Genomic DNA, 19,077 nt, shown 5'->3' on the forward strand with positions numbered 1-19,077 from the left:
AAAGACACACCTCTCTCTTTGATCTACTAGTAATGGCAGATGTTGCATACAGAAAAAAGTAACTAAAGAAACAACAACAACAAGCCAAAAGAAGGTCCACAGCTCCAAGCTGTCCTGAAAATTTGCTCTCTATAGAGCCAGCCTTCAGGATCATTTACACTCTGTCTGTGTGACTGTTCATGCTACAGGTATACGATGTTAGTGTAAGATGCAAAAAAGGAAACCTGTTGACCTCCCACCACCTAACTCACCGATAGTGATTTTTTTTTCCTTGTGTTGTTACTGCTGGAACCTCCTGTACATATAACCAGAGGTGTAATTTAATATTGTCGGGAACCACAGTGGGTACAAAAAGAGAAACCATTTCGCTTTCCTAACTTATACCCTTGATTTCCTATCAGTATCACTTTGATTATTTTATTAGAAATTAAATAGATTTTTTTTTTCTGTAGAAACACATTCAAGACCACACCCAGAGGTCTGGAAATCATTTCTGCTTCACATTCACACTCCTTCATGTCTTTGCAGCTCTGCAACTTTCCTTTCATATTTATTCCTTCCAGAAGATAGGCTTTTTAGTATAATAATAAAACAGAACATAGCAGATATATCTCTCTCCTTACAATGCTTGTATTCAAGCTGTAAACCTGATTTCTACACAAAGGAATAGGTTAACTAGCAAATAGCTGAAAAGGTGCAAGGCTTACCATAATCTCTTATTCTCAAATTATTCTTAAGGACCTAAGCAAATTACAGAGATCATCTACTCTGATCTCGTGTATAACCACTGAATTTCAGCAACTTTGAACTGAATGATAATATTTCTTATATTCATTTTAAAGCCCACAGCTGCTGGAAAATCAGCCATGTTGCTCAGTGCATTGTGACTCATTCTCCCTATAAACCCTTCCACTTCTGTTTCTGGTCTGAATTACTCCAGGTTTGGCTCCTAGCCATTGAGTTCTTAATTCAGCATTTTTATTTATTTTTTTTTTCCTATACAAAGGAAAGGTCTGTGATCCCTTCTCCAGGTAACTCTCTAGAGATTGAAATCAAATCAAGTCCCTTGAACATTAGAAATGGAGCGTGCTTCTCAAATAACCTCACAGTAAAGTGTGCTTTCTTGACTTCAGGTGATACTTGCTATTCTTTCCTGAATCTCTCCCCAAATTTCTAACATCTGTTTTGATGCCTAGTACTGCATAAAGACACAATAGTATCCCTGCTTCTAGTTTATTCTCCTATTCTGTATGACCCCTGATTGTCTTATGGCACTGCTCTGGGGGTCCCAGATCAATTAGACCTCTGCTGTGATCCATTAGCAATTTGTGGTGCATTATAGGATATGGATATCTATTTTGCACGTACAGCTTTTTTTTACCTCTTTTCCAGGATACTGACCTTTCACTCTGCTGAATAAAAAACCGCAATGAAGCAAATTACCAAGGACCCCAGGCCTCTCTGGTTGGAACCATTAAGGTACAGGTCAAGAAGCTTCATGGTAACGTATTTCCAGATGAAACTGCCTTTCTAGACATTGAGTACGACTGGTTCTTCATGCTCACTGTTTTTACTAAGGCTTAGCAGGCTTACCTGTGGAAGTGTGCATGGTCTTTTGCAGGGAGCGCAGGAGAAAGCTCATCAGACAGCAGCATCTATTTCACTGCATAGCAGCACGCACTTTTCCCGGAGCAGCATTTCTTCCAGTTCCACAGTTGTAAAATTGAAAATGCTCCTGGCCCTCATGCCTTGGGCTGAGATCTGTAAAGGCCCTTCAGGTGCACCTTTCAGCCTGTGGACCCAGTTAGTTTGTATTCAGCTCCAAGGGACAGATGCTTGGTTACAGCAAGACATCCTTCACTTACGAACAGGTGTGGTCCTTGCTGACATGCCTATTTTCCCTCATTCTAATTTTGCCATTCAGCTTTTTCTTCCACTTCAGTGGCAGTCTATGTCCCTCTCTTTCTCTCCACCAGGAAGTGAATTACTTAGGAGGCATTTTTCCGTGGCACAGATCCCTACATGCCTCTGAACCACCTGAGAGGTGTTTCTGCAGGTCCCTAGCACGGCTAGGGCTGCAGGGTGACACACGGTATCTGCCCTCTGTGGCAGATGCCAGGTTTGGTGTTGTCCACTCTCACTTATGTAATTAGTAAATGACAGCAAGCTGTGGCCTCAGTGAGAAGATTAAAATGCGTTGTCTCACTAATCAGATGACCCATGGGGGAATGGGGGCTGGAATGGCTCCCAAACTCTCCTGCACTGCTCAGCTTTCAGCCAATACATTTTTTTCTTTAGCTTCTCCAAGGGCACTTGGAGTGCGGAACCTAGCCCCACAGTGGCTTTCCACAACATTTTCCATATTAAAAATGATTCTTCAAGGCCTGCTAACTGCTCTCAAGACTGATAGGCCACCAGCTGTGTTAACAAGAAATGCATGTGTTTCTTAAGTACGGTGGAAAGAAAACGAAGGAAGCGTACTTAAGGAACCTTTCAGTTATCACACATAGGGGCTGATTTGCAAAATCACAATCATACCATGTCACCTGCATCTTTGTATTTGGTTTGGTAGTAGGTACTAGTAAGATTGCTAAGATTACTAGTAAGATGCAGGCACCAATTCAAAGACAAGATCAAAGACTGCCTTTTGCATACAGCATTACAACTTCATCTCCTACACTATGTGAGATTCTGTAACTTTATCACATGCAGCTGCTCAAGCAATAATCCAGGAGGAGTCAGAAATGTTTTATGACTCAGTCTTTGCAGAGTGCTTTGGTTCTGCTGCAAGATTCAGTTCAGACTGATGACTGACAAGGGATTTAAAGGAGTTGAAAGGTAGTGGTCCTACATGATCCTATGGCCAAGCTACATTCTTCAGCTTGTTTTGGCTTTATCATTGTTATCTAAACAGAACAGCTGGATGGACAAAATTCATACAGGTACACAAGTTGGTCTTTTTTTTTTTTTTCAAATCCCTCAGATGGAGCATCTACTCCCAGCAACTGGGAAAATTCAAAGGTGTGTGAAACATCAGGCTGTAGATATTAGTGTGGGGTTTACCTCAGCTTCAACAGGCTCCTGTCTCCTCACTGGATCACTGGATCACAGAATCACAGAGTGGCCAAGGTTGGAAGGGACCTCTGTAGATCATCTAGTCCAAACCCCCTGCCGAGCAGGATCACCTAGAGCATGTTGTGCAGGATGGCATCCAGGCGGGTTTTGAACATCTCCAAAGAAGGAGACTCCACAAGCTCTCTGGGCAACCTGTCCCAGTGCTCTGTCACCATTACAGTAAAGAAGTGCCCCCCTCATATTCAGCCGGAACCTGTGCTTCAGTTTGTGCCTATTGCCTCTCATCCTGTTGCTGGGCACAACTGAAAAGAGACCGGCTCCATCCTCTTGACACCCTCCCCTCAGATATTTATACACATTGATGAGGTCTCCCCTCGGTCTTCTCTTTTCAAGGATAGTACATCCTTTGCATCTCTCTTTCTGTATGAGTTTGTACAGCTCCTTGCACTGAGTTACAACAGTAAGCAATATGGTCCAGCTTAAAACAACTTCTACTGGCAGACAGTGCACCAGCTCTTATGTTTGATTCTGCTGTGTATGGCTAACAGATGCAAAGACCTTAATTGGCTATACCCTGCTTTCTGGGGTGCCACAATATTTGGGGAGCCATGTCTTTGCCATTTACATATCTTTGCAGGTACTGTCACAAACTCTGAAGCACAAAACACAAATAATTCCTTAACATTTGACCAGGTATTTTACCTGCAATTTTTCTAAAGCAAAGGTGGTACTGACAAGAATGCAAAGACTCTGCAACCACTGACAAGACAAAGCCCCCAGTAAGCGTGGTTAGCTATAAAATAGAAAGTGTGCTTCAAAAGCATCATGAAATACATTGTAATTGTGGTCATGTAATTATCCCCATACCAAGAGTATTGCCTAAAATTATGGATGTAATGTAACATGGTAACAGTGGTGGAACTCTGACTGTTGCTTAGAGCTAATCAAAATCAAAGTACAGGTAACCTTATTTTCCAGGGTAAAAGCAGAGTTACAACTTCATCAAGAAGGATTATTATCTCTGATGTAATACTGGACAAAGAGACGCAGCTGCAATAGTTCGGTCCTTCCTGAGAAATACTCAGGACCTCTGAATGGGCTGAATTAACTTTCTTGTGCAAATCTCTTAAACACATTCCCGTACTGTCTTCCTTGCCTTTCCTTTTGATGTATTTCTAGCTCATCAGTTTTGCCAGGACTCTTTGAAGGAGTCATGACTTAGTACCATTATTTTTAACCTGTCCTTTCTGCATCTTCACGAAGAACAAAGTCCCTAAATGAAATGGTGGCAGATACAGACCACAGGGAAGTGCAGAGTCTTGTCTACCTCAGAACAAGATTATATGACACATATCACAAATTTACAAGGACAAAACATCATTGTGTTTCAAAGCATTTTTGTGCCAGAGAGTTACTTTTAAAATCTCAGCGAGACTGCTCACAAGGACATTTAATGTGACTTAGCTAGTCTATTTTGTAAGGTTACATACGCTGACTTTCTTGAATGCCCAGCCGACTGGTTCTACAAGTGATACTGCCATGTAGATACCTTCTGCCTATACACATCCGATAATTACACAGTGACTGCTGACAGGGAAAGCAAGTAAAGAAAAGAATATGCATATTTTTAAAATCAATTTGATGTACTGCAGCAGGCAGAAATGAAAAGATAACATCACCATATGACTAGCTTCTTCCTAGGAAAGGCATAGTACAGAGTCTCTGGCCTGCTCTGCCATCCATGAGAAAAACACCAACCAGCAAAGCCTCTGCAGCACCACTCTGCCAAAGAGAAAGAGCTGTGCTGCCTGCCTCCAGTACATTTACACCAGAACTGACTCAGGATTCAAGGCATTTATATATGTGTGATATGAAGAAATATATGCTCTTTTTAAAATAAGTCTTATTAAAGCATCCAAAAATTGGTATCTACACAAATCACTAGATGCTTTATCAAATCAGGATAACTATTCAGAAGTGCTTCGTAACTTCAAGACTGATGTTGTGAACCTGTTGACCGATTTAATTGCACCACCTTGGCAGCTATCTGGAGAGCCAGCTATCTTTGCATTATCATCCCTCCTTTCTCAGTATTGCCACAATGTGTCAGCATGTTTGCATTGTGCTTTTTCTCTTTAAAGTGTTTGCATTTTACTCCAAGCATATTGCTGTGCCACACTGAATGGCAAAAGAAATCTTTGGAATTGAAAACTTACAGCTACAATTTTTATCTACCCTTCACATTCTACAGGGTATTCTCTGTGTCTTTGCTGCATTTTCCTCCAAAAATGATTTGGTGCCTTATTACCTGTGCTATTCAGGCGTTCTTCACCTGGATGTCCTGTGGATGTCTGTGGTCAAAAGGCTTGCTTCAGTTACTTTTCACTGGCATACTGAAAAATAGCTGGCAGGAATAGTTTGTTTCTGTATAGCAGAGAAGTGGTATTGCAATTCTCAGGGCCATGGGAACAGAATAATATAGAAGACAGGCTCTCTCAGACATTTTCATTTTCCATTTTTGTTCTGTTTTGTTTTTTCCCACTATTTACAAGCAGGAAATTTTTGAGAATTTGATGCTGTCATGTAGGGAAGAACATTCACAGTCAGGCATGAAACTTACTAAGTTCTGTCTTGGTTTATTTGTCCACGTGTGAGTGAATTGTAATGGAAGTCTTTATAACATGTCTCCATTAGTATTAAAGTGTATATAACTGTTCGCACTGCAGCAGGTTGGCACTGAAGATCTGAAGCTATTAGCAGAAAAAACAAAACCTGACCATCATGACTGTCATTCATGATGGCACAGACTTCCCCCAGCTCCATGGAAGGGCAGCTCCCTGTGCCACCTGCAAAGACTCAACCTTGGTTTTCAGAAAAATGCTTTTCATATATTCAACTTTCACATCAGCCACTAAAGGGCTGAGCCCCAGCTGAGTACTTCTGTGATGCTTTGGTTGTTAGACTACTACAGCTTCAAATAGTGACACTATATGGTGTATTTCCCTTGACTGTCACAGGTGTGCAATTGTAGCCCTCAATTGTATTTACCAAGTTCAATAAAAAACACCACCAACAACAAAAAAACAAATAAAAAAACACACACACACATACTTACACACAAACCTACATTAAAAAAAAAAAAAAAGTTCTGACATTAGGTAGCTCTTGAGTATGGAAACACCTTAAAATAAGTGATGGTCTGATAGAAGCTGAGCAATGGAGACGTGAACTAAACATTGTGGTTAATCCCACAACAATATCAGCTTTAGGGCTTTCTTTTCTTAACTAACACCTGGGACACTGGAAAATTGGGGTCAGATTTAGAAAAGTGCCAAACCAAGGAGAGACAGTGCTGTTACCCATTACACCAGACAGAATACAGAAGCATGTGGTGCAGTAGATACCTATGTTCACAACCCTTCTAAGTTCTGCTAGGGGCTCTTCCTCAAGTTCTGTAGATCAATTCTGTATTAACTAGTTCAGAAAGCTAGAGGCCACTCTATTAGGCTGGTGGTAACCCAGTGAGTTAAACATCTTATTCATGATAAAATACCTACAGGAGAGAGAGACTGACAAACCTTTTCCCCACAACTAAGAGGTAAGGCACTCCTGTAGCAAGGTAGATCATAAAGCTTACACTCTGTTTGCACTGAGTCAGCGGAGGGATTTGAGCTGGGGTCTCTGATATCTTGATGTCTCTTGTTCCAAGCCAGAAGAAGTAAAGTGGATACCTCCTTCTTCATTCTTGGGAAAACACTACATAATGGAACACAGATGAAAAAGCACAGCCACGATAAGGTTAGCTTGTAAGCTAACCCAAAGATAGTCTTTTTTGTTAAAGAGCCTCCTGAGGAACACAGGTAAGTTCAAGATAGGGACCAGGACAAGCTTGAGAAGTGGGCCTGTGTGAACCTCATGAGGCTCAACAAGGGCAAGTGCAAGGTCCTGAACCAAGGTTGGGGTAATCCCAAGCACAAATGCAGGCTGAGTGGAGAATGGATTGGGAGCAGCCCTGAGGAGAAGGACCTGGGGATGTTGATTGACAAGAAGCTCTACATGAGCCAGCACTGTGTGCTTGCAGCACAGAAAGCCAAACCATTCCTGGCTGCATCAAAAGCAGCGTGGCCAGCAGGGCTGGGGATGTGATTGTCCCCCTCTGCTCTGCTCTCGTGAGACCCCATCTGGAGCACTGCATTCAGCTCTGGGGCCCCCAGCACAAGAAGGACATGGACCTATTAGAAGAAGTCCAGAGGAGGGCCATGAGGATGCTCAGAGGACTGGAGCACCTCTCCTATGAAGACAGGCTGAGGGAGCTGGGGTTGTTTAGCCTGGAGGAGAAGGCTCTGGGCAGACCTTACAGCGGCCTCCCAGTACCTAAAGGGGGCCTACAGGAAAGCTGGGGAGGGACTCTTTGTCAGGGAGGGCAGTGATATAGCACAAAGAGTAATGACTTTAAACTAAAAGAATGTAGGTTTAGATTAGATATTAAGAAGAAATTCTTTCCTATGAGGGTGGTGAGGCACTGGCACACGTTGCCCAGAGAACCCCATCCCTGGAAGTGTTCAAGACCAGGTTGAATGGGGCTTTGAGCAACCTGGTCTAGTGGCTTGCTATAGTCTACCCTACAATCACAGAATCATAGAATGTTTTTTGTTGGAAGGGACCTTAAAGATCATCTAACTCCAACACCCCCCATAGGAAGGGATGCCACCCATTAGATCAGGTTGCCCAGGGCCTTATCTAACCTGGCCTTGAACACCTCCTGGGATGGGGCATCCACAACCTCTCTGGGTAACCTGTTGCAGTGCCTCACCACCCTCTGAGTGAAGAATTTCCTCCTAATCTCTAATCTAAATCTCCCCTCTTTTAGTCTAAAAAGAGTCAGTTTTATACAGATATGAGAGCACCTTCTTATCTCCAGTGCTTTTATACACAGAACTTAGAAATAGAACTGCATTCATTTCATTATTATGTGTGTTTGAATTAATGAGCATTGGAAAACCCACTGTGCAGATTGCACAATTTCTTTCTGTGTACGGTTGGTTTTCCCACATGTTTCTTGCAGGAGACAGTAAGTCACAGAGTCACAGTGCAATCCGATCTTGTAAACAATGCAGCCTACATCTACTGGAGTCTGTAGTGCCCTTGCACTGGAAGCCTAACCTAGGGAAGAACAAAGTGAGTCTCACAGAACTAAGGAGTACCCATAAATCACTTATTCCACACTGTTGGCACTATGCAAATAGTGCAATTATCTTCCTCATTGTCCGTGGTAGCTATGTCGTAATGGCTGGCAATGTCTGACATTTTAACAGATTCTTTAGTATTGCACCCTTACCTGCCTCTCTATTTTCTAAGAAACAGATGCATCCACAAAGCTGATGAACTAAATTAAGTCTTGGTGATTGGTGAACAGCATCTGAAAGGTATTTACTTTTCCGTGTTTAGCTGGCACATTTCTCCACTCTGACATCCCCTTTAGAACAAAACAGCAGGCTGAGTTTATATTCAACGTGCTGCAGTACAACCTTCACTTTTGCAAGTCCAGGCAAAGGGGAAAGACACACCTTGCTAGAAAGGCTCAGAGCACGACAATGAGGTTCCAGTCTCCCCCATTCCTGCAAGTCTGGGCAGAGAACCATGAATGGCTCTGACCTGGCTGTTATGACATGCTTGGCTGCTACTAGATGCTTTAATTCCAAAGTTCATGAGCTAATCCATAGTTCAGACCCAAAATGAGGAAAAGGCACTGAAGTAAAACACTGAACTTTCCATTTCAGGCCTAGTTACCAGCTGAGACTTTAGAAAGACTGAAAGTGGGAGGAGATGAAAAAAACTATTCCCAAAAGGAATTGAAAAAGCAAATCACTTTACAAATGGCATAATGAAACAGTGGTCACAAAACATCAGGCCTGTAGGCAATTTCCTGAGATGACTTTGCTGTCCTGTGTGGTGGCTAAAACAAGTCTATTTTGTCCTTGTCCATATGAAATATGGGAATGCCCAAGACAAGGAGGACAACCTCTTTCTGAGCACTGTTGCAAGGTAGTGTCCATTTCAGGTCACATTTACAAAAAGCACACTGGGGAACACAGGAAAATAATCTAAAATATTATCTGAGATCTGGGAATCTGATTCTTATAAAGTACGAAAACTCAGCTTGCTTAACTTAATGATGAGAAAGATAAGAGGTGAATTAATTGCATATATGGCCATGGAAGGAAGATTATTGATAGCTCTAGTTGGCAAGCAAGATTATGGGACTTCTTGGCAACGTATGAAACCCCTCCTTTCATTCCATTCAAGGTCTTCCATTCATTCTTCAACATCACCCCTTGAGTTGTGTGACATGACTGCACATGGGGCTGAAAGTTACCTCAAGAAATGGATCTACGTGGAAAAAATCCTGCAAAGGAAAACCTGAACTGATAGTGTCTTGCCCTGTTGTCCAGCTGAAAGAAAACAGAGATGCAGAAAAGGTGCTGAAAGGAGACTGAACACAAAAAACTCCTTAAGCCAGTACTGCTGCCAAGGAAAAAGTATACAAGCCATAAAGTTAGGTCTGAACTTAGGCAGTATTTGGTTACTGAAGACAGACTCAGACTAGAATGAAGTGTCATTTTTTTAAATTTTATTTTAAATTGTAGTTGTTTATTTAATACTAAACTCAAAGGTTGTTGTGGATTCTCTGTACTATGAATCATAATTCAAGGTACAACGTCTCTAAAGGCACCCCCCAGCTTGATCAGAACAAGAGGTCATACCGTGAAGTGAAATGTGACAGTACAAACATAGATCAGGATCCAGTGATGCTTTCTAAAAGCAACCTGAAACAGTGGAGTTTGTAGCCAGTAATACCATTATGTTGACAACTGCCAGCAGAACCATAAGAATTTTCTCTAGATAGAGACCCAGTCCATAATATTTATCTGATACATTGGCACTATTCAGTTGAGTGATTTTACTGGCAAGTCTATTGCATTAAGTAATATCTAAATGTATAAATATATCATCTGTTTATCTAGATATCTATCGATCCATCTCTCTACAACTATACACCATGATTCATGTATGACCTGACTTTGGCTGAACTGAAAATCATACCTCATTCGCTGCAGGGCAAGGATTAACACCTTTCTCTGACCTAACCAGATCCGTACCATACCTAGCTAAATGGTCCTAATGCTTAAATTTATTTTTTTTTGGCTTAGAGGTTTGGAAAATCTGTCTCCTCTATTTTACCATGTGTGCCACAAAGACAAGATTTTATATGAAGAGTGTGATGCACCTCCGTTGGTGTTGTATTTGCCAGCAGTGACCTTTCCCCTTGTTCTGTAGGCAGTACTGTAGGTCAGGAAACACACTCCTGTGATGAATTTGTGAGTCAGCCCTGATTTGCCATACAAAAATGATGTTATTACACTACAAAGCAAATTGTTAAACCCCTTGATGAAGAGGCACCCCTTCAGGATGCTGTGGGTTTTCAGTACACTTCTGAACATCCCTTGATGGAAACTTCACAGGGAGGAGGATCCTGGCATGCAGGCAGCCCCAGGACTCACTGTGAGTCACCGCTGGAGATGAGGAACACTGATGTTACAGGAAGTCTTTTCCTGGTCAAAACACACATTTACATAACTGTGAAGGAAGAAACAGTCATGCACACAAAAACAAACACACACACAAACGAACAACCAAAAAGAACCACAAGAGAAAATATGAAAAGAAATCCATGACATCAGCAATGTTAAACTGCTCTGTACCTAACTGCCCAGGTGATGACTGACATTGCATAGACTTCTAGCCATGAACACTTAACTCCTAGGAGGTGCTCTCAGGAGACCAAAATTTCCCATCCATTTTTTTTTTTCCAACGCAAGGTTAAAGACTGCAAAGTTTTTTGGGAGACTATGAGAAATGTCCTTCACCACTAACACGTCTTTATGCAGCATGATACAATGTGTGCTCACCTTGGCTGCCTGTTGCCAGATGATGCTACCTTTGATCCCACAAAGAGTGACTATGTCAGGAAAATGAGCTACTCCACTTCCCTCGCTGACCCCCTTTAGACTGGGGGAATACAAAAACTGCCTGCTGAGATGATGAAACAAATAATTTAGGGACCAGTATGTCAACAGTGTGTCTTGTTTCACAGCTAGTTGTTCCAGAAGTGGGAATAAAATTAACAAATTCTTATTCTTTTTGCAGTGCTGCATATGGCACAAAGGACCTTGTAGAGCAGTCTCAGACCTAGAAGTGCAGACTACACATTACACTTTAGTCCTCCAGAAAGATCTCCAGTACCTTGAAAGTCCTGGCCCTATCTTGACCTATGGAACTGTCTCAGACACTGAAAGCAACTTACTTCAAAAATCTTTCCAAAGTAGCTACTTGGGCACTGGGCACCATATAAAGAATTTGTAGCCACTTTTGCAAAGTGGCTTTCAGAAAGCAAAAGTGGAATTTTTTCAGGACAGTACATTGTGGGCTTACCATTCAAAAAGCACTGTGCTTGTTTTCTTACGTTTATTCCCCAGGGCATAGCTGGAGTCGAAAAGTTTGTCTCCAGTTTCTGGCACTGCATCTGATCCTGCAACCCTGGGAAAACAATTGCACCTCTCTGTGCCTCTGTCTTCCCCACCACATTGATTTATTTTGAAAGTACTGTAAGAACTGGACGCTTTCTTAATCAGGAAGTACCCAATTCTTTACATAAATAACAGCAGAGATGCCACTTGAAGATTCCAGTGTAGAAGAGTTTTCAGAGACATGATGTAGCTCACACTACAATCATTGATCAGGATTTCTCTTTCCTGATCAGCTCTGCAACTTTGGTGCTCCAAATCTTTGTGTTACAGAAGGCAGCTATGAAGAAGGGTACTTCCACTGCTACCCCAAGTGCTCAGAGTTCGAAAGGGCTTATTCAAAGCTGCTTGAAGTTGGTGTATATTTTGCTCCATCAAGTGTTGGCTCACTCCTGTTGAATCATGTGGGCAGTCTGGTACTGGGAGGCTAAATACAAAGTGAGATTTTTCAGTGGCACGAAATGTTTTGGTGAGTCTACCGTTTTATGTCCATTGGTTTGCCATTAGCAAAAGCCTATTGATATCACTGGCCCAGTGTCTTGATGTAGCTGGAGGTACGTGTGGATTTCTGACTGGTGATATTTATTTTTTATTTTTTATAAAAGCCTGTCCAATGCAAACAGTATGCTCTCTTGTACAGCTAGTGACAGAAAATGACTACCAGCCATGCCAAACTCTCCCAATCAATTGGACTGTGAAAGACCAGACGATGAGGTTTGCAAATGTGTGACAGTCTCTGAATCTTGAAAGAAATATGTCAGTGACTAGAACAAATCTTGCAGCTGCTTTAGGCACTAAAACCTGTTATGTTGGTTTTAAAGCTAAACAAGTGCTCAAGGATCTAAACTCCATTTGCTTTTTGCTCCAGAGAGGTAAAAACAATTTCCTTGAAGGAACAGATAAATGACTGAGCAATTTTTAAATTGTGCATACAAGGCTCCTGTGTAATGCGTTGTTGTGTAACCACTGAAATCCAAACTTTGTACTGCTATAAACAGCATACTTAACTATGCTCACAACATGGGAAATTCATGCTGATGTTGGTTTCTGTGTTTGAATCATGAGGCACATAGGAAGGAAACATGGTGCACAGACAGTGAAGCAAAAATTAGTGTATTGCAAATTGTTACAGATACACCACTCTTTTGTAATGTGTAGGATACTTACAATATCATGATTATTTGTGTACTGTAGGATGTGTGCTGAAGGCTATTTGCAATTTTTATGAGTGGCACAGACAATGTGTCCAGCATTCAAGGAAGGTCATGCATATCCTGCATGGTGCGCTATGTAAAGCAATCAGATGATGAAACTTAATCCATTGTGCTGTAGATTGAAAAATATTCAAATATATGGCCACATAACTCCTTATAAATTGCTCATTCGTATTGCAGCAAAAGTGTTGTTGGGATGGTCTAAGGAGACAACAGAATTTTTTGTAGTAACTGTACCCATTGGAGGAGGTCTTGGAGCTGCAGCCACTGTTCTTCCTGTCCTGCTGCATCCCAGGAAGCTCTTATTAAGGCTTATTACTGGGAAAAAAATATCTCAAATGTGCTAATTCTGTTACCAGGTTCCCTGCCAAACCTAGCACTTCAGTTGAGGAGCAGCTACTACATCTTGAGTGTTGATGTTATCATACAGAGAGCTGCAAATGCAGTTTCATCTGTTGAAGCTGTGCACTGCCGTTCTTGGGAGCGCATTACCTGTGTGGTTAGCCAGTCAATCCCACATCATGCTGAGCCTCATGCAAATATTAAGGTGGCAGTAAAAAATCAGTATGTTTTACTAAGAATGCCAGATTAATGAACAGGCACAAAAAGAAATAAAGGAAACACCACCCCTATGGAGTAACTTCTATTCTTTAGCCCAAAGACTGTCTTTTTCTGCTTATTCAAACAAAATGCTGCTAGGACTGTAACACTACTCCCAAGGCTGAGTCTTGTTCCTTGTGACCTTTAGTGTTGTTTATCATACTAATTGATGTTCCTCTGGCTATCTTGCTCAGATTCAAATTCTCAGAATGTCTTTCTGTCATTCATAAACTCGATAGGTAACTGAGATAATGTTTTTTCATACTTTTAGTAAAGACTATGAGCAGTAGCTAGAATTTTTAAATACTGATATCCTAATACATGGCTAGAGGGAGCCTTCACATAGCTGGATAGAAAACTAAACTCCCCAGTGAATGTGAAAACGAGGCCTAAGTACAGCCCTGTCTGTAAGGGCTGTGAACTCACCATCAACTGTGCAGTGTAAACTGTCAGGGCAGCATTCTGATCCACATACAGAATGTTTGAGCATTAAAAACAAAAGTAAAGATGTCACTTCACAAAAGTAATTACAAGGAAAAAAATTCTTATTATTGCTCCTTGAAAGAAAGTGAATGTGACATTAGTCAATCAGCCGTGGACTGACTGTAGGTTTGGGTCATGCAACTGTTGAACCCTGTTCATTGTGACAAAGGAAAACTACCATTCTTCCCATACACAGTAGAGGGGTGAAGTTAGATTACCCAGCTGTTTCAGACATGGTCTCCTCTGTGAGAAGACAATCTGTTACCAGATTATTTCCCTTTTGTATGATGAAATTATATGAGATTTCTGAAGCAGGAGGCAGCATCTCAGTACCAAGAATGCACTTGCTTGGTTTAAGACCATAATGTGCTGGTTCTCTGTATATAAGATGTAATAATTGCGCTTTTGCAAAAATCATGTGATGACTTCTATATCTGCTCCATGACTGCACAAGCATTGTTAGTCCTGCGTCTGGTGCAGCAGCAGACCACTCAAGCAGTTTTTCTCCATTCTAGCTGTCAAGGAAAGGGATCAATGAAAACTCTCCCAAGATGGCTTCAATCAAAGTGCTCTGTCACTAAAGACCAGTGTGAGCAAGCACAACAGGTCACAAAGGAAGGACAAATCCTCTTACCAAAATGCAAACATCTTGTAAAACAACTTGGCTATTTCTCAGTCTGAGCCCCCATGGAAATTTACAAATTATGTGCAATATATTACCCTAGGTACCAAAATAAATGACACTTCTGCTTAGTAAAAATTTGTGCTTAAGGGAGTCTCCAGTTTTTGCAGGGACTCTGCAAATTGCATTGCTAATTGCATACATTCCCAAATGGTTGGATTAACAGAATTAAATTACATTAAAAACCTTGGCTAGTTTGGATTTTGCCAAATCTTTTAAAACTGAATGAATCTGTTCTGAAGCAACAGGGCTTGCTAACTTATTAGCAAATCATGTCATACTTCCTTTCACAAGCAGTTTTGAATTTCATCTTTCAAAATTACCCACAGTCTTGTTCTGTGGATGAGTTCAATTGCAGATTGCCAATGAGCACTACATTGCCAGTATTCGCTTCATAAGGTTCATACATCTTCCACTGCTTGCTGGTAATAAATGAAACATAGTCTTTTTATTCCTGGAGGACCATGATACAAAACCACAAATGATACAACCTATTCAATAAATTGAAGTTGGCTAGTGGCTAATATTCAAGTGTTCATACTTTGGCTGAGCTATTTATCAGCACTGGTACATCATCTATTATGCACTACCAATCATGGCTTCTAGAGTGATTGAAACACAATAGTGTTAAGGAATTTCTTTTTAAAAAAAAAAAAAGTATGATATATATAGATATATAAAGATATATAAATGCAAAGCTAAATGACTGTTACCAGAACAAAAGTAAGCAGGACCTAGAGTCTTCTTCAAAGAAAGAAAAAACACTTATGATCGTGGCCGCAAAGAAGTTCACTTCTGAATCCAAAAACACCCTTTTACCAAACATCTAGCAGTTGTTAAGTCATTAATTCTACTTGTGTTCTGTTCTGTGCTCAGTAGTGATTTTTTTATATTAAAAAACAAACATGAAGACAACAGTATCTTAAAACTAAACCACAAAACAATGCTGACATCCTCTGAAGAACATAAAATAGGCAGAAAATGAGCAATGCATTATCACTTTTGATCTTCTCAGGTATACATTTTGTAATAATTTAATTAGACCCATAACACATGCACAGTCCGATGACTGATCCAAAACCAAAACCCAAATAAACAAACAAACAAAAACCCGCTCTATTTTCCTGGCCATACTTCTGGATGCCAAAAAGGAAATCTTTTGTTATTTAAACTTTGTAATAATGTTATCACCTAGTATTTCACTTATAGCAAGGATAAGATTGTATCATGAGACATTTCTAAAAGAATAAACTAGGATTTTATTGTCTGAAATTTCATGTTTAATTCCCTACAAATAAAAACAAGCAAATAAAATTAACTGGCAAATCTACATTTTGTTTTTGAGGATCCAAAATGGAAAAGAAAAGATGGTGAACATGCCAGACTACTCTTGACAGAAGAAAATCTCTTTCTGCATCATTTTATGGAGAAAGATCAAAAGCTTTTTTAAGATCTATTTTAGGCAGTAAGAAATTTGGAATTATCTCTGCAGGTGCTATATTTTGGTATTATGGAGTTGAACAATAACTTGAGGTACTTGTTAAAAAGGTCCAAACTCTGAAGTAGTAGCTAGAATCAAGGGCTTTTAATTTTTCCAATTATTGAAATAAAAAAAATACCATTAAGACCAAATTAAGACATTAATTTAAAAGGAAATTACTTCCATAAATCAGAGTAACATCTCTGTTCACTTCACCTTTAAAATTCTGAATTTAATGTTGTCTAGCCTTTAATTTTTGCTGTAGGAAATATTGGTACGCATTTTGAGATTGATTTTTCTGTTTTGTCTGAGTTAATATGGAAAGGAGACAGACAAATTGAACTCCCTGCATCAGGCTTAAAAAAAATAACATGTAATTATCTTGAAAGAGAGGAAAGGGCCTAAGTACATGACAAGTCAACACCAAACCTGTTTTGGTTTTCTGTACTCAGTGAGTGAGGTACATGGTTTCAGAAGAGCCAGCTGATGGCTGGTGACTGGCAATATTGTAGGGTTTCTGAGCATCTTTGTATTGGGTCCAGAGAGGCTGTTCTGGGAATATTTGTTGTCTTTAGGATCTGGGGTCTAAAGAACAAAAAAAAATCCCTACATTTGTTGCTGTTGTTGTTCTTTTTTCATTTGTTCCACATTTCTGAAACAGCTAATGCAAAAATGAAAGTGATCTGCTATAGAGCCGGCACTTCTGCTCAAGAAACATGTATGTACGTCAGTAAATCAGTTCCATTCCACACTCACTCCCCCTTACCCCCCCCCCCCCCCCAGTGAAATCTGAAGAAGAGAATGGTATCTATAAACCAAAATAATGATGGAAACCTTGATTCATTTTCTTTTCTTTCTTTTTTTTTTTTTTTTTCAGCAAGATTTCCTATTTTACAGTAGATCTCCTATTTTACTGTAGATTTCCTACTTGACTCTGGTGCTTGAGAGGATTTCTTTCTGCTTAGGGATTCCCTGGGTAGGAAAGTGCCAATGACATCACTGGGAACTTGTTTTATTTCACTTCCATGGTTTGTGCATGGGAGGGCACTCGCCCACTCTGATAGCAAATATGGTGAGGGAGGAGGGATGGAGAGGGAAAGACAAGGAGTTTCCAGGGAAACACTATAGCAGATGGCCTCGTCTGCTGATAAATAGTGACACATCTGTAGCTCAATCAGTGGGAAGGATATTTTTAGAAATTGCAGCTCTCCCTTTGGAAATCTAGTTAATCCCTGCACCCCCTCCCCCCCCCCCCCACCCCCCCACCCCCAAGCCCCTTCTCTTTCTTACTAGCTCCTTTGGCTGGGGATGGAGGTTCTACAGCAGAGATTGAAAACATGCCATCCTTTGCAAACCATGCTTGGAATTAATTACATGACGTGATATCCCCCACCCACTCCCACTACCTCCCTTATCCAATTATGTTCTCTAGTCTGCCAGAGTGGTGCTGAATATAAAATTGAGCGTTGCCTAGGGAACAAGGGGGGGGGGGGGGGGGGGGGGGGGAAGCAAACACAGCCCTTTTCTCCTGCAGTTACTTTGTAACCCACAGGATCAGCTCTGCACCCTTCAAATGTGATGCATCTGGTCAGATTCAGCTATTCCTTTCTTGTAAGTAGACATAAATACCCAGCATAACTGCACTTCATCAAAGGACAAATAAAAGCCTGTCCAACACTAATTTTTCAGGCAGTCAGTTATAGGTTTTAACATCCAGGCAAGGCAGGGAGTGGGAAGAATGGCCAGTGCAGAAATCCCATGTACTTCCCACCACCTTGAGTCTACACAGAAGCCTGGAAAGTGTCTCTGCCCATCCCATGGACCACCTATGTTTTAAAGAGCAAAGGTACCATGCACCCATCTCAGTGGGGAATACAGAGAATGGGCAGGATTTTTATCTGATCTTCTGCCCATCAGCAGCTCTTTTTTTTTTTTTTTCTCAACAGTGGCCCCTGGGGATTTAGTAAGGCACTTTCGCAAATAGGTATCTGGGGCACAGAGATAGACCATTCTTTCCAAAGCCCCTCCAGAGTGAGAATAACTCAGCTGCATGCCACCACAGCCAAAAGCCTTGTGGTAAATCATGTTACAGCCCTGATCCACTTTTCAGCCAGTGTAGACACCCTGAGCAATTCCGAGAGCTTGGTTTTCAGAGGATTTGTCTCGGGCTAGATAGACATCCCCCTTTATCGGTCCACCTGGTAGTTGTTCACTTTCATGTTAAAATACACCCTTATGGATGCAAATACCAAAACTCTCTCAGATGCAGACACCTCACAAAACCAATATAATTTAAATTAAAAAAAGGCATGATTATGTGATATACGGATAAGGAAGTTTGGTCCTTTGCTCTTACAAAGAACCAAGTCACAGAAATGTATCAGTTCCTCAAAATAATTATCTTTCTCATGTCCCAAAATGTCACTGTTTTGGTGACAAGTATCTAGATGACGCATTAATCAAAGATTATAATTCAAAAATATTTCCAAAGGAAAAGGCAGAAGAAGCAGATGTGTGGACAGAAAAGTGACCTGCCCAAGTCCCTTTGATCCACTGATGCTGAAGTAAAACTCAGAAGAAAAAACAGAAAAACTAATACAGGGGCAGACATGGAAGATGGAAGCAGGATAGGCAGTGCAGCAAAGATCTGCACTTAATATTAACCAGTGAACTTCAATTTATTAAAATCAATGAGACTTTTTACATATTTGAGCTAATAATATATATTTGTTTGGCAAAACTACAGGCAACCTTGTGTTCTTTCAAAGCTTGTCTTTATTTTAAAGATTTCATCTGGGTTTAATCCCTGCAAAAAAATATCTGATAGAGTTCTTTCAGTGTTAGTGACTGGAGATTTTTTACTTTATTCTTTTTCTGAAGGGAATTGGAAAATAATTCTTAGTTTGTTTCACCTGGTCTCAGTCAGATTTTTATTTTTTTTGGCTGCAAATTCAGACT

The 19,077-nt window shown here is 40.7% G+C and overlaps 1 protein-coding gene across 6 annotated transcripts in view; it reads right to left on the reverse strand.

The window, feature by feature from the left end:
- NRG1 (neuregulin 1) overlaps positions 1–19,077 on the reverse strand; it is a 474,737-nt gene that overhangs the window by 251,169 nt on the left and 204,491 nt on the right. The window lies entirely within an intron of this gene.

The sequence above is a fragment of the Anser cygnoides genome, chromosome Z, assembly GCF_040182565.1.
Source record: "Anser cygnoides isolate HZ-2024a breed goose chromosome Z, Taihu_goose_T2T_genome, whole genome shotgun sequence".
NCBI classification, from domain to species: domain Eukaryota; kingdom Metazoa; phylum Chordata; class Aves; order Anseriformes; family Anatidae; genus Anser; species Anser cygnoides.